The 15,508-nt window shown below is 42.8% G+C and overlaps 1 protein-coding gene across 16 annotated transcripts in view; it reads left to right on the top strand.

The window, feature by feature from the left end:
• ERC1 (ELKS/RAB6-interacting/CAST family member 1) overlaps positions 1 to 15,508 on the top strand; it is a 520,764-nt gene that overhangs the window by 165,968 nt on the left and 339,288 nt on the right. The window lies entirely within an intron of this gene.

The following is a 15,508-nucleotide window of genomic DNA, read 5'->3' as shown; positions in this document are numbered from 1 at the left end:
TAGGAGAAGAATAAGGGAGAAGAAGGAGGGAACCTCATGTACTTCATGTGAAACTTGAGCTCTGGAGTTGCTATAGGGACCAAATCAAAGGGGAATAGTGACCAATCAGAGGGGATATCAAGGCACAGAGATCTGCAGCCTTTACAAACCATAGGAAAAAGGGGCTCAGAGGGACTCTTCCCCCTCCCCACTTGGGAGTCGGCAGGGAGGTTAGTGAGGGACGACCAAACGACTGAACAGCAGGCTGCGTGGGGCGACCAGGTTGATGGGGGGGATGTGAGGGGTAACCAGCCCGGCAGGGAGGGCAGTTGGGGGCGAACAGGCCAGCAGGGGGGCAGTTGGGGGCAACCTGGATGGCAGCAAAGGGCAGTTAGGGGCAACCAGGCCATCGGGGGGCGGGGGGGCCAGTTATGGGTGATCAGGCCGGCATGTAGAGACAGTGAGGGGCGATCTGGCCGGCGGTGGGGTGGGGGCAGTTAGGGGCAATCAGACAGGCAGGAAGGTAAGTGATTAGGAGCGAGGATCCAGGATTGTTAGAGGGACATCCCCTGAGGGGTCCCAGATTGGAGAGGGTGCAGGCTGGGCTGAGGGGACCCCTCCCCTGTGCACGAATTTCGTTTTTATATGTGGCCAGCCAGTGTTTTTATAACATTTACTAAATACTCTACTGTTTTTTCTTCTGATTTGAAAAGCCTTGTTTATTCATCAGTGCATAGAAATTTGGGTTGTTTCCACTTTTTAGATATTATGAATAATGATTCTATGAATGTTCAAGCACAGGGTTTTGTATGAATATATCTTTTCGTTTCTCTTGGATATATATCTAGGAATGGAATTGATGTTAATTCATGTTTAACTTTATAAGGAACTGCCAAACTTTCTAAAGCGGCTACATAATTTTATATTCTTGCCAAAACTTGTTATTTATTTATTTATTTTTTAAATAGCCATTCTGATGGGTATGTATTGGTATCTTATTGTGGTTTTTTTAAATCCTCACCTGAGGATATTTTTTCCACTAATTTTCAGACAGAGTGGAAGTAATGGAAGGGGGGTGGAGAGAGAAAGAAAAATATTGATGTGAGAAGACACCTGGATTGGTTGCCTCCTGCACGTACCCCAATTGGGGTTGGGGATCGACCCGGCAACTGAAGTACATACCCTTGACCGGGAATCGAACCCATGACCCTTTGGTTGGCGAGCCAATGCTCTAACCACTGAATCAAATTAGCCAGGGCTCTTATTGTGGTTTTAATTTGCATTTCCATAGTGACTAACGATGTTGAACATCTTTTCATGTGCTTGTTGACCATTTGTATATCTTCTTTGGAGAAATGCCTTTTCAAATCTTTTCCCATTTTCAAATTGAGTTATTTGTCTTTTTATTGTTGACTTCTAGAAAGTCTTTATATATTCTGCAGGCTCCAACATATCAGATATGCGATTTTCAAATATTCTCCCATTTTTGTGGGTTATCTTTTCTTTTCCTTGATATCTTTTTATGCATGCAAGTTTTACATTTTGATGAATCTAATTTATCTTGTTTTTTCTTTTTTGCTTATGCTTTTGGTGTTATATCTAAGAAAATATTATCTAATTTAAGGTCATGAAGATTTTGTCCTACATTTTCATCTATGAGTTTTATAGTTTTAGCTTTTACATTGAGGTCTTTGATCCATTCCAATTTAATTTTTGTATATAGAGTAGCGTAGGAATCCAACTTCATTATTTTGCATGTGGATATTCAGTTGTCCCATCAGCATTTGTTGAAAAGACTCTTCTTTCCCCCATTGAGTTGTCTTGGGACATTTGCTGAAAATCAGTTGGCCATAGACATGTTAATTTCTGAACTCTAGATTCTATTCTATTGATATATATATCTATCCATGTGCCATCCCACACTGTCTTGATTACTGTAGCTTTGTAGTAGGTGTTGATAATGGGAACTGTGAATCCTTTACCTTCATTTCTTTTCAAGATTGTTTTGGCTTTTGGGGGTCCCTTGTAATTCCATATGAATTTTGAGATCACTGTGTCCATTTCTGTAAAAAAGGCTTTAGAATTTTGTTAGGGGTATTGAATTGAATCCGCTTATCAGTTTGGGGAATATTGCCATCTTAACAATATCAAGTCTTTCAGTTGTCACAGGATGTCTTTAAACTTATGTTGTCTTTAATTTCTGTTATTGATGTTTTGTAGTTCTAAGTGTACAAGTCTTGCACTTCTTTAAATTTATTTTTAAGTATTTTATTCTTTGTGATGCTATTGCAAGTGGAATTATTTTCATTCCATTATCAGGTTAATCATTTTTATATACAGCTATACAACTCGTTTTTAAATATTGCTCTCTTATGTTTTGCAACTTTGTTAAACTTGTTTATTAGCTCTAATAGTGTTGTAGTGAATTCTTTAATATTTTCTATATATAAGGTTATGCTATCTGTCAATAGAGATTGTTATACCTCTTCCTTTCCAATATATATTTTTTCTTACCTAATTGCCCTTCCCTGATTGTCTAGTGCAATGATACTGGTAAATAGAAGTGGTGAGAGCAGACATCCTTATCTTGTTCTTTATCTTAGGGGAAAGACTTTAAATTTTTCATCAGCACGATGTTAACTATGGGTTTTTCATAGATGCCTTTTATCAGGTTTAGGACATTCTCTTCTACTCCTAGTTTATTGAATCTTTTTATCATGAAAAGTTGTTGAATTTTATCAAATGCATTTTTCTGTATTTATTGAGATGAGCATGTGGTTTTAATATGGTACATACATTATATTGATTGAACCAACCTTGCCTCCCTGGGATAAGGATGGTTTGTGTTTTTAAATAACCTTATAGTTTTCACCTGGGGAAACTTGTTTTATCAACATTATCATGGAAGCAATACGATTGAACCCAACAGAACATATCCTTTGGAGTTCTAGGGCATAATATAAATAAGAACTATTCAAAGGCTTATATTGTAATGCTTTGTACAATGTAGAAGTCATTTTGACTTTTATTAAAACACTAGAGGGCCGATGCACAAAATCTGCAAAAGTAGGCCTTCCTTCCCCCGGCTGCCGGCACCAGCTTCCGTCTGGCACCCGGACCCAGGTTTCCTTCTAGCTGCCATCAGGCAGTTGGGACCCGGGCTTCCCTCGCAGCCCCGGCTTCGTCCAGAAAGTCATCTGGAAGGACCTCTGGCCTAATTAGCATATTACGCTTTTACTATTGTAGATTTCTTTGGACTTTTAGTAACTTAGTGAATAATTTGAGGATTTGTTTATCTTTATCATTTTCTATTGATAGTATGCCATATTAATATTCTCAGAGTCTGGCAAGCTTTAGTTCAGAATGTCCTGACTTCTGTTTTTACTGACCACACATTTTAAACTTGAGAACTGGTAATTAACAAGTTAATATAGAACACTCAGATTTCTATTGTGACAAATGTTGTTCTATGTGATATCTCAGGAGACATTGTAGCAGGAACTTGTCAGAGTAATAAATACCTAGATATGTATCTAGAAAGGGACAAAGGATTTGAAAAAAAAAGAATGTTTGATTAAAATTTTGATACACAGTCAATATTTTCTTATGCTTAAAATTGCTTATAATTTGACATGAATTAACTTGCATTGCATTGCTTTCTTACCTGTGGGAATAGCTATTTGGATAGATGCCCAGGTACCTGTCAACTTTAGATGAGAAGTTGAAATAACCACATGAAGAAGTTGTTAAATCAAACTTGGTTGAAGTAGCTTTTTGGGCTTTTCCTTCTGTCTGTCACACCAGTAGGTGCTTCCTAACTAGAAGAAAATAGCTTCAAGTATCAGACATGTATTTTGTCCTTTATCTGTTTTATCTTTCTGTAATTGTCAGACCTCCTTACTTTTTTCTCCTAACACTTTTTTCCCTAGAGGAATTTTCCAAATTAGAAATCCAAATTTCTGAGGAAAATTTTTTTTTTTTAATATATTTTGATTTTTCACAGAGAGGAAGGGAGAGAGACAGAGAGTTAGAAACATCGATGAGAGAGAAACATCGATCAGCTGCCTCCTGCACACCTCCCACTGGGGATGTGCCCGCAACCCAGGTACATGCCCTTGACCGGAATCGAACCTAGGACCTTTCAGTCCGCAGGCCGACGCTCTATCCACTGAGCCAAACCGGTTTCGGCCTGAGGAAAATTTTATTAAATTCTTAAGATTCCCTCAAATACCGTTGATTTAATCCTCATGTTTTTGAATTATACAGGTTTTATAATATTCTATCCAGATCATATATAATTTAGCTAGCCTTCTATTAATTATTTGATTTTTTCAACTTTTTTATTGTTAATAAATAATATAAGGGATAGTGGCTGTTTTTTTTCCTTAAGTCTAGTGTGTCTGCTTTAGTTATTTAAAAATATTGATTCTTTCATCACTAAAATGTAAACTAATTGATGTAAGACTTCTATCTAGATAGCTGTTGTTACTGTACAACTCAGGGGATACCATTCATATAGATAATGTGCATTGAGGTCTTAAGAGCTGTCTCACCATTGTTACTGTCTCAGAAAGATTGCCATTGTGCATTTATGGATCCTGTTTTTTGTGGTTTTTTTTTAGCAATTGTAGTACAGGAAGGTTGGTCAAGGTTTTACATATGCCTGCCAGATATAAAAAGAAGTACTTGAGCCATTTCTATAATTGTCTACTAAGCAGAGTTTGACTGGCAGTCACTTTTGGTTTCACTAGCTTTTGCTTCATATTACCCAGTTATCCTATATAATAAAAGCCCAATATGCAAATTGTCCCCTCAGGTGGTCTTTCGACCAGGAGTCTGGGAGTTCGACTGCTCGCTGTGATGTGCTCTGACCACCAGAGGGCGGTGTGGAACATAGTGGGCGTTGGCTATCTGTGGGTGGGGGTGATGGGGACTGAGTTGCAGTGAGAATGCAGAGTGTCTGCTGAGCTTGCGCTCACTCCCTGTTACCCTCCCTGGGGCGCCAGGGCTTGTGTGCCCGGGAAGCCCCTGCGCTCAAGTGCCACGCGCCAGTGAGGAGCCTGCCCAGCACCCGCGTGGCCTCTTCAGGGTGAGCAGGGCTGCAGCTGCCAGGACTGCAGGGGCCAGTCGGGCTCTCTGTGGGTTTGCACAGGAGCTGGTCTGCAAGGCCAGCCCGGGAGAGAGCACGCTGCCCGCCCGGCTTCTGTGTGGCGCCGTTGGGTGGCTCAGAGGCCCACGCTGTGCCCCAGCCCACAGCGTCTGGCTGCACTCACTGTATCTCCTTGTGGGGACTCTGGCGCTGTGACTCAGGTGGAGGGGGGTGCACAAGGGCCCAGGGGCCCAGGTGCTGCCCAGGGCTCAGAGGTCAGCTGGAACCTGCCCTTCCACACCAGACACTTGTGCTTCGATTGCTGGCCAAGCCTAGGGACCGCTCCCATGCACGAGTTTCGTATATCAGGCCTCTAGTTTTAATATAAGAGGTGCCTAGATCCATTATCTGTCCCATGAGCAAGTCTTGTTAAGGAACTTACTTTCCCTCTAGCAATTAATAAAATCTGCTGGAGCGGTTCACTATGAATGTATTTTCCTAAATACCTGCATTTCCTGTAGAGTTCAATTTGAACAGTTTTTTTTTTTTTTTTTTTTTTTTTTTTTTTTTAAATATATTTTATTGATTTTTTACAGAGAGGAAGGGAGAGGGATAGAGAGTTAGAAACATCGATGAGAGAGAAACATCGATCAGCTGCCTCCTGCACACCTCCCACCGGGGATGTGCCCGCAACCCAGGTACATGCCCTTGACCGGAATCGAACCTGGGACCTTTCAGTCCGCAGGCCGACGCTCTATCCCACTGAGCCAAACCGGTTTCGGCTGAACAGTTTTTAAAATAAAATATAGTAGTACTCTGATGAAGTTTATTTTTATTTATCTTTATTATTAAAAGTATTACTTTTTTGTTGTTATTAACCCTCACCTGAGAATATTTTTTCCACTGATTTTTAGAGGAGTGGAAGGGAGGGAGGAAAGAGGGAAGAGAGAGAAAGGGGGAGAAAGAGAGAGAGAGAGAGAGAGAGAGAGAGAGAGAGAGAGAGAGAGAGAGAGAGAGAAAGAAAGAAAGAAAAATCAATGTGAGAGATATACATTGATCGGTTGCTTCCCACATGCACCCTGACCGAGGATTGAACCTGAAACCAGGAATCGAACCCATGACCTTCCAGTGCACGGGAGGATGCTCCAACCAACTAAGCCACTCTGGCCAGGGCACAGAGTTTTTCTTGTACTAGAGGCCCAATGCATGAAATTCCTGTAAGAGTAGGCCTTCCTTCCCCTGGCTGCCGGCACCAGCATCTCTCTGGCACCTGGGACCTGGGCTTCCCTCCGGCTGCCGGCAGGGACCTGGGCTTCTTTCTGGCTGCCAGCAGGCACCCAGGACCTGGACTTCCCTTGCAGCCCGGGCTTCATCTGAAAGGTTGTCCAGAAGGACGTCCGCTCTGATTAGCATATTATGCATTTATTATAGATTTTTATTTATTAATTGCATTATTTTCCATATGAACAACTGTAAACTTACTTTTGCCCCACCCTGTAAATAGTCTGGGCAAAACCTGCTCATTTTAAAAAATTATAATTGTGCCTTATTCTTACATTTCCCCAGAGTGTAGAGTGGTAGACAAACAATTGCTTAGACATTAGGGGACTTAGGGAATTTTTCCTTTTTAGGTTCTACTAATTCCTGTACATCTCTCTGTGCCAGCTGGTTAGTTTATCCACACTGATACTAAAAGGTATTATTAACCGAGACAACAAAAGGTCAGAGCCTTGGGGAATAACTTGCTTCACACAATAAATTTGATGCTGATGGCTGCTTAGAACAACTGTGGAGGCATCATCAAAAAATTCTTTCCCTCAAATGATGTTTAAAGTAGCCAGGTGATTGTAAGAAGTGTTTTGAGATTTTTTTTTTTAATTGCATAAAGTAATACAAAGGGTATTACATATGTGTCCATTCCCGCCCCCCTCCCCGCCCCGCCCTAGACAGTCCCTTAGCCTCCCCTATCCCCCAGTGTCTTATGTCCATTGGTTATGCTTATATGCATGCGTACAAGTCCTTCGGTTGATCTCTTACCCCCCTACCCCCTGTCCCCCAACCCTCCCCGGCCTTTCCGCTGCAGTTTGACAATCTGTTTGAGGCAGCTCTGCCTCAGTATCTATTATTATTCAAAAGTTTATAATGTTCTCTATTATCCATGAATGAGTGAGATCATGTGGTATTTTCCCTTCATTTACTGGCTTATTTCACTTAGCATAATGCTCTCCAGTTCCATCCATGCCGTTGCAAATGGTAAGAGTTCCTTCCTTTTTAGAGCAGCATAATATTCCATCGTGTAGATGTACCACAGTTTTCTAATCCATTCATTTACTGATGGGCACTTAGGCTGTTTCCAGATCTTAGCTATGGTGAATTGTGCTGCTAGAGATTTCTTGTCCTTAGAACTGTACCCCCAAGGAAGTCTCATTTATCTTCAGTGATTAGTGCCTCAAAGGCAGAGGAATCAGTTCCACTTTACTATGAGGAATAAATCACTCACATAAAACATGGTAGTTTTTGACAGCAGGCAATGCTGATAAAAACCAAACCCAAAGATGTCAAGAAATCTGTGCCAGTGTGGAATTGATATGCAGATTTGATTAATTCACATGTAGCATGCATTTGCCATTAGTCTTCCTCTGGTTCTATTTGTTTTTCTCTTTATTTGTAAAATAAAAATTGTATGAGGAAAAGAAAACCTCAAGTACAATAATTATATTATTTCTACTTTCTTTTCAATCCATTTAACTGAACTATATTATGACTAGAGCGGTCATTTTAAGATAAATGTCTTCTTTCTCTAAATGATTATTTAAAAAATATGTCCTCCTTGAATTCTTCTCTCTCTAAATGGTTATTTTAAAAATATGTCCTTCTTGAATTCTTTTTTTTTTTGTAAATATTTTTTTATTGATTTCAGAGAGAGGAAGGGAGAGGGAGAGAGAGATAGACACATCAATGATGAGAGAGCATCATTGATCGGCTGCCTCCAGCACATCCCCTACTGGGGATCAAGCTTGCAACCTGTGCATGTGCCCTGACTGGGAATCGAACTATGATCTTCTGGATCATGGGTCAGTAATCAGCCACTGAGCCACACTGGCCGGGCTCTTTCTTGAAGTCTTTATTGTTAGTTCTTCTCTATGATAATAAAGTGTATGTATAAACCTGGTGGATCCTCCCCCTCATTTATCATCATGGACACAGATATATAGAATAAACACTGGAGAAACTAAGATGGCGGCATAGGTAAACACCGGGAAATTGTCGCCTCACACAACAATTGAAAATTACCGCAAAGGACTGAGCAAACATCATCCAGAACAACAGAAAGGCTGGCTGAGTGTAAATTCTACAACTAGAAGGAAAGAAAAGCACGCTGAGAGCCAGAGGCGCTGCGGAGGTGAAGTGCAGAGGTACGGCGGCTCGTGCGCGCGAGGAAAGGGGGAGGCACCTGAGGACGCGGCTGTCTTTTTGAATCACAAGCTCCCGACTGCTCTGAACTCCGGTTCCGGGAAGTCTCTGGGGACCCAGGACTCATACGGGGAGAAGCTGGTCTGCCCGGCAGCGGGCGAACTTGAAGGCGGCTTTCCCTCAGAGGTGCTTGCAGCCATTGCCGGGACACTGGGTCTCGAGAGTCCGAGCGGAGAATCAGCCATAGCTCCTTGATCCGCCCTTGGATTCCCTGAGACCCCGCCCCACCCAGGCTGCGGCAGAGGCTTTTGCATGTGAATGTACCTAACTGCAGCCGAGCCAGGCAGACCCGGAACTTCCAAGAGAAGGCCCTTGCATTGCTTCACAGCTGAGCCTCTTCGTGGCTCCTGCTGTGTGGCCTCAGGCAGAGGCTGAATTAGCACCTCCTTAGATCCAGGAGCCACTGTACCCAGTGGTCAGAGGGGGACAATCCAGACTGCAACTCCTCAGATCCATAAGGGACACACTCAGGGAGCAGACTCAGTGAGCACCAAAGCCCCACTGAAGCAAGTCTTGCCCCAGAAGGGTGTCTTCAGCACAGAAGTTCTCCCACTTTAGACACAGCTGATTCTCACAGCCAATTGGCCTGGAGGTCAATTCCTCCCAGTGATTCACCAAGAGTGCACCAAGAGTGTCCACCCCAGGTAACTGGGGAGGCTGAGCTACTGGGCCCTACAGGACACCTGTCGCGCAGGGCCACTCTATCAACACAGGGAAGCTGCCAAAATGCGGAGACAAAGAAACAGGTCACAAATGGCAGAAATGGAGGAAAGCAAACGATTGGATATAGAGTTCAAGGCCACGTTTATAAGGTTTTTCAAGAATTTTATGGAAACCGCCGATAAATTTAATGAATCCCTCAATAAGTATAGTGAGACCATGGAGGACATGAAAAAGGACCAACTAGAAATTAAGCATACACTGACTGAAATAAAGAATAATTTACAGAGATCCAGCAGCAGACAAGAGGATCCCAAGAATCAAGTCAAAGATTTGAAATACAAAGAAACAAAAAATACCCAACCGAAAAAGAAAAAAGAAAAGAGATTCCAAAAATATGAAGATAGTGTAAGGAACCTCTGGGACAACTTCAAGCGTACCAATATCAGAATTATAGGGGTACCAGAAGAAGAGAGAGGGCAAGATATTGAAAACCTTTTTGAAGAAATAATGACAGAAAACTTCCCCTACCTGGTGAAAGAAATGGACTTACAAGTCCAGGAAGCGCAGAGAACCCCAAACAAAAGGAATCCAAAGAGGACCACACCAAGACACATCATAATTAAAATGCCAAGAGCAAAAGATAAAGAGAGAATCTTAAAAGCAGCAAGAGAAAGACAGTCAGTTACCTACAAGGGAGTACCCATACGACTGTCAGCTGATTTCTCAACAGAAACCATGCAGGCCAGAAGAGAGTGGCAAGAAATATTCAAAGTGATGAATAGCAAGAACCTGCAACCACGATTACTTTATCCAGCAAAGCTATCATTCAGAATAGAAGGGCAGATAAAGAGCTTCACGGATAAGAAAAAGCTAAAGGAGTTCATCACCACCAAACCAGCATTATATGAAATGCTGAAAGGTATTCTTTAAGAAGAGGAAGAAGAAAAAGGAACTCTTACCATTTGCCACAGCATGGATGGAACTGGAGAGCGGATAAATACCACATGATCTCACTCATTTGTGGAATATAATGAACAACATAAGCTGATGAACAAGGACTGATCCAGAGATGGAGAGGCATTGATTGGACTGTCGGGACTTGGAGGGAAGGTAGGGGAGGGTGGGGGTAAGGGGGAAAGATCAACCAAAGGACTTATATGCAAGCATATAGGCCTAATCAATGGACATGGACAACGGGGGGGTGAGGGCATGAGCGGGGGGGGGGGGGTAGAGGGTAACGTGGGGACAAGGACACATATGTAATATCTTAATCAATAAAAAATATATTATAAAAAAAAAAGAATAAACACCAATTCCTTCAGTCTCTACAAAACTTAACTCATGTAGAAGTTAAATACATGCTAATAGGTACTTAGTGCATTATTTTTTCTGTATCAGAGAGGTTATACATAAAGTAGAAAAAAGCATATAGAATGGTAAAATATATCATTTTATGCAATAATTTTATTAATTTTCAATATTATTAAAAATAAGTTATTTAAGTAAATGAAGAAAAGCTTTTTAGCTGTTTTATTGTCAAGTGCTCCTTATTCCATGGATATGAGTAAACTGGCTTCTAGCCCTTGAAGTCAGGCTGTACAGACTATTTTAATAATGTGATGCTGGAATCCTAATATCAGGTATCTTTGGCTCTGTCTGCCATTTTAGTGTATATTGTGTTTAGATATATGTTCCTCCCATGGAAGATGTACTTTTGCATTTGCAGTGGTTTTGTACCTCTACCCTTTATTCTTGGCTTTAGAAGGGAATAACATTTATTTAACTTAATTTTTATTTTTTTGTTAATCCTCAGCCAAGGATTAACAATTTGATTTTTAGAGAGAGTGGAAGGGTGGGTGAGAGTCAGACAGAGAGAGAAACATCGAAGTGAGAGATATGTATTGATTGGTTGCCTTCTGCACGCGCCCTGACTAGGGCTGGAGCCTGCAACTGAAGTATGTGCCCTTGCCTGGAATCGAACCTGGGACCCTCCAGTCCTCGGGCTGATGTTCTATCCATTGAGCCAAACCAGCTAGGGTCGTAATAACATTTTAATATAAATAACCATAGGAATAAGATACTGTGTTTATTAATAAATGCTCTTTAATAATAAGAAATAGTTTATGGGAAGATGCTTGAGTCATCTTTGTGTGACTGGTTTTTTCTTTTTTTTTTCAGAATAAAACATTATTTATAGCATAGTGATTAAGAGTAGGTTTCCGTAGCTAGATTGGTTAGTAGTTACTTCATAGTTTTGTGGTGATGCTTAAATAGTTTATATATAAAGTTCTTACAACAGTGTCTGCCACATAACATACTACTCTCTCTTTTTGTGTGTGTTAGTGGTCCTTGTTATCATCACTACCTCCTCCTCACCACCACCATTATTACTATTATTCTTGTTGTTATTGGTATCATGTTGGTATTTTAGGGGTTCTGTTTCTATAAAATGGAGAGTTGTGGGTTTTTGGTTTGTTGTGTTGTTTTTTTTTTTTTTTTTTGTAGATATTCTGAGCATATTTAAAGGAGTATTATTTACACTTAATATGATTCCAAACAATCATCTTTATTGCTATTATTCAAGTACTAGAGGCCCCTGTGCATGAAATTCGTACATGGAAGGGGGTCCCTCAGCCCGGCCAGCACCCTCTCCAATCTGGGACCCCTCAGGGAATATCCGATTGCCTCTCGCAATCCGGGACTGCTGGCTCCTAACCCCTTGCCTGCCTGCCTGCCTGATTGCCCCTAACCCCTCTGCCTGCCTGACTGATTGCCCCTAACCACCTCTGCCTGCCTGTTTGCCCCTAACCACCTCTGCCTGCCTGCCTGATTGCCCTATCTGCTCTCCTACTGGCCTGATCACCCCTAACTGCCTCTGCCTCACCCTGCACTTGGGACCCAGAATTCCCTCCTCCAGCCAGTCGTCGGCACCCAGGACCCGGGGTTCCTTCCCTCTGGCCGGCTACAGGCACCCAGGACCCAAGCCAACTGCACTTGGGCTGGCTGCAGCTGCAGGGGACTGTGGGCAGGCGGCTTTGCCCAGGCCGCAGGAGCTGGCACCCGGGACCACGGGATGGGTAGCTTGTCCCTCTCCTGGGCCGCAGGCGCAGGTGCAGCCGCTAGTGCCTGGGACTGCAGGGCAGGCGGCTTGTCCCTCTCCCAGGCCGCAGCCTGGCTGGTTCCCAACCTCTCTCATGATCTCATTTGTGCCTGGTTGGTCCCCATTCCTCTTTCGCAAGCTCATTTGTGTCTGGCTGGTCCCCATTCCTCTCTCCCCAGTGTTGAGTGTCCGAGCTGTTACAGCGTGACAGCATGATGGTGTGATGACCATTTGCATATTAGCTCTTTATTATATAGGATTATATAGGACTAGAGGCCCGGTGCACAAAAATTTGTGCAATCGGGGGGTGAGGGGGGTCCCTCAGCCCGACCTGTGCCCTCTCGCAGACTGGAACCCCTCAGGGGATGTCCACCTGCTGGCTTAGGCCTGCTCCCCGGGGGATCGGGCTTACGCTGGCAGTCAGACATCCCTCTGGCAACCCAAGAGCCCTTGGGGGATGTCCACTTGCCAGTGGGGAGCAGGCCTAAGCTGCAGTCGGACAGCCTTAGCACTGCTGAGGAGGTGGCAGAGGCTCCCGCCATCACTGCTGTGCTGGCAGCCTGGCTTGTGGCTGAGCAGAGCTCCCCCTGTGGGAGCGCACTGACCACCAGGGGGCAGCTTCTGCATTGAGCGTCTGCCTCCTGAAGGTCAGTGTGTGTCATAGTGACCAGTCATTCCCAGTCGTTCCGCTTGTAGGGTCAGTTTGCATATTGCCCTTTTATTATATGCCTGGTGCATGGGTGGGGGCCGGCTGGTTTGCCCTGAAGGGTGTCCCAGATCAGGGTGGGGGTCCCGCTGTGGTGCCTGGCCAGCCTGGGTGAGGGGCTGAGGGCTGTTTTCAGACTGGCCACACCTCCTTCAGGGTGGGGGTCCCTGCTGGAGTGCCTGGCCAGCCTGGGTGAGGGGCTGAGGGCTGTTTTCAGGTTGGCCACACCCCCTTCAGGTAGGGGAGGTCCTGCTGGGGTGCCTGGCCAGTCTGGGTGAGTGGCTGATGGCTGTTTGCAGGCTGCCAAGGCCCCCAGCAGGGACCCTCACCCCATGAGGGTGTGACCAACCTGGGTGAGGGGCTGATGGCTGTTTGCAGGCTGGCCTCAGCCCCTTCAGGGTGGGGGTCCCCATTGGGGTCCTGGCCAGCCTGGGTGAGGGGCTGATGACTGTTTGCAGGCTGGCCAAGCTCCCCATTGGGGTCCCTATAGCCCCCAGCCACCCAAGCTCCCAGTGGAGGCTGGCTGGAAGCAGGTATCTGGGATTTATTTATCTTCTATAATTGAAACTTTGTTGCCTTGAGCTGAGGCCACAGCCGGCCAGGGCAGGAGGGAAGTTTGGCTTCCTCCATCGCCGGGGCAACCAAGCCTCCTGCTTGCTTCAGCTCCATAGCTGCTGGCTGCCATCTTGGTTGGGTTAATTTGCATATAGTCGCTCTGATTGGCTGGTGGGCATGGCTTGGGGTGTAGCAAAGGTGCGGTCAATTTGCAAGTTTCTCTTTTAGATGTGGATAACAGATTCAGTTTTTCTTTTGACTGTTGTATTCAAAACATTTTGTAAGTCATATTTCAGATCCTGTGGATAATTAAAGAGTATAGAATAAGATCTCCACTATAAATTGTATTGAAATACATAATAAATACTAAAATGATATGATACTGGACTTTCAGGGTAACAGCTTTTATAGCCTCAACATTAGATTAGTGAAAAAAAGAGAATAATGGCAAGAATAATGTGGTAGCATTCATATACCAGCTGGTTAGTAACACATATAAACCAGAGATCCTTGATTAAAAAAGCATAATTTTGAATCATGAGCAAAGTGAAGATATGTAATAGGAGCTTTCAGTAGAGCTCAGCTGTTACCCATCATGAAGCTGGATAAAGGAAAAAATATTTTTCTACACACTTCTCCCACACATCACACGCAACACCTTTTGGGTTTGTTGCATGCTTATGCAGCTAGTTTGCACATACATGTCTATTTCAAGTCTTCCTCACTGAAGGCAACTTACCCAAAGGAGGTATTTTTAGTGTCCACTGTCCTTTCTGCATTTTGTCAGTGCCTTTCACTATGGAGTATTTATTCCTCTACTTTAAAAGTAAGTAGGAGTTCAAGGATAGACATCTTTTTCCTCCCCTCCAGCCCCACAATAGTCAATCAGTTTAAGTACCTGGGTATTTGAAGAAGAAAGTAGTTTAGGGAGAACTTGTTAATGGGAATTTTACCTTGTTTAGCAGCTTTTGCACCTGAGCATTATTAGGAAAAGTTTTTGCCAGCAAAGAATAATGGATTCTTTTAATAGTTTGACTACATGTAAATCATACAAGTAGAATTGTTGACAATTTAATTTAAATTCTTTCTTAGATAGTAATGATGGAGGAGAAAGAAAGGTGTTATTCTTATACATGTAAGGGCTATTTGTATATTAGGTGAGCTCATAAAACAAATCTCTGTTTTCTTGTATATAATAGTTGGTTCTGTGAAATTTCATTTTAAATAATGGTGTTTGTACTGCACTTTAATCAACAGCATGACCATGTCCTTTTGTTTGTGTGTGCATATAAGGTTTATACCTTAGCAACTGGAATGACCTGCATATCTGGTTAAACATGTAAACACCAGGGCATTGCATTCTGTATGTATATGAAATATGCACTAGATTTTTAAGTGGCAAAATTTTCTTGAGTGGTTGTGATAACAACCTAAATACTAATCCATGTGAGATTCCAGTAGTAGTTTCTGATTAAACTAAAGGAAAACCAATGCTTTTAATTTGTGATGGTCTTTTCTTTCATGGTATGGACTTTTATTGACAAGACTGGAACCTATTGCAGGCTTACCAGTGGTTTACCTGTATGCTTATTTCTTTGTTAAAGACTAAAAATCCAAATCCATAGAGTGTATGGCACTCTATTCTAAATTTACCAAATCTTGTTGCTTTTATTATTTGTTCTGCTTGTAAGAATTCTCATTGACTCTACCAGTGATGGTGAACCTATGACACGCAAACTCATTTTTTTGGTTGATTTTTCTTTGTTAAATGGCATTTAAATATATAAAATAAATATCAAAAATATAAGTCTTTGTTTTATTATAGTTGCAAATATCAAAAAATTTCTATATGTGACACGGCACCAGAGTTAAGTTAGGGTTTTTCAAAATGCTGACACGCCAAGCTCAAAAGGTTCGCCATCACTGCGACAGATACTTCTTT

Source organism: Myotis myotis, unplaced genomic scaffold (genome assembly GCF_014108235.1).
Source record: "Myotis myotis isolate mMyoMyo1 unplaced genomic scaffold, mMyoMyo1.p scaffold_m19_p_3, whole genome shotgun sequence".
Classification (NCBI taxonomy): Eukaryota; Metazoa; Chordata; class Mammalia; order Chiroptera; family Vespertilionidae; genus Myotis; species Myotis myotis.
This window is presented reverse-complemented; position numbering and strand designations above follow the sequence as displayed.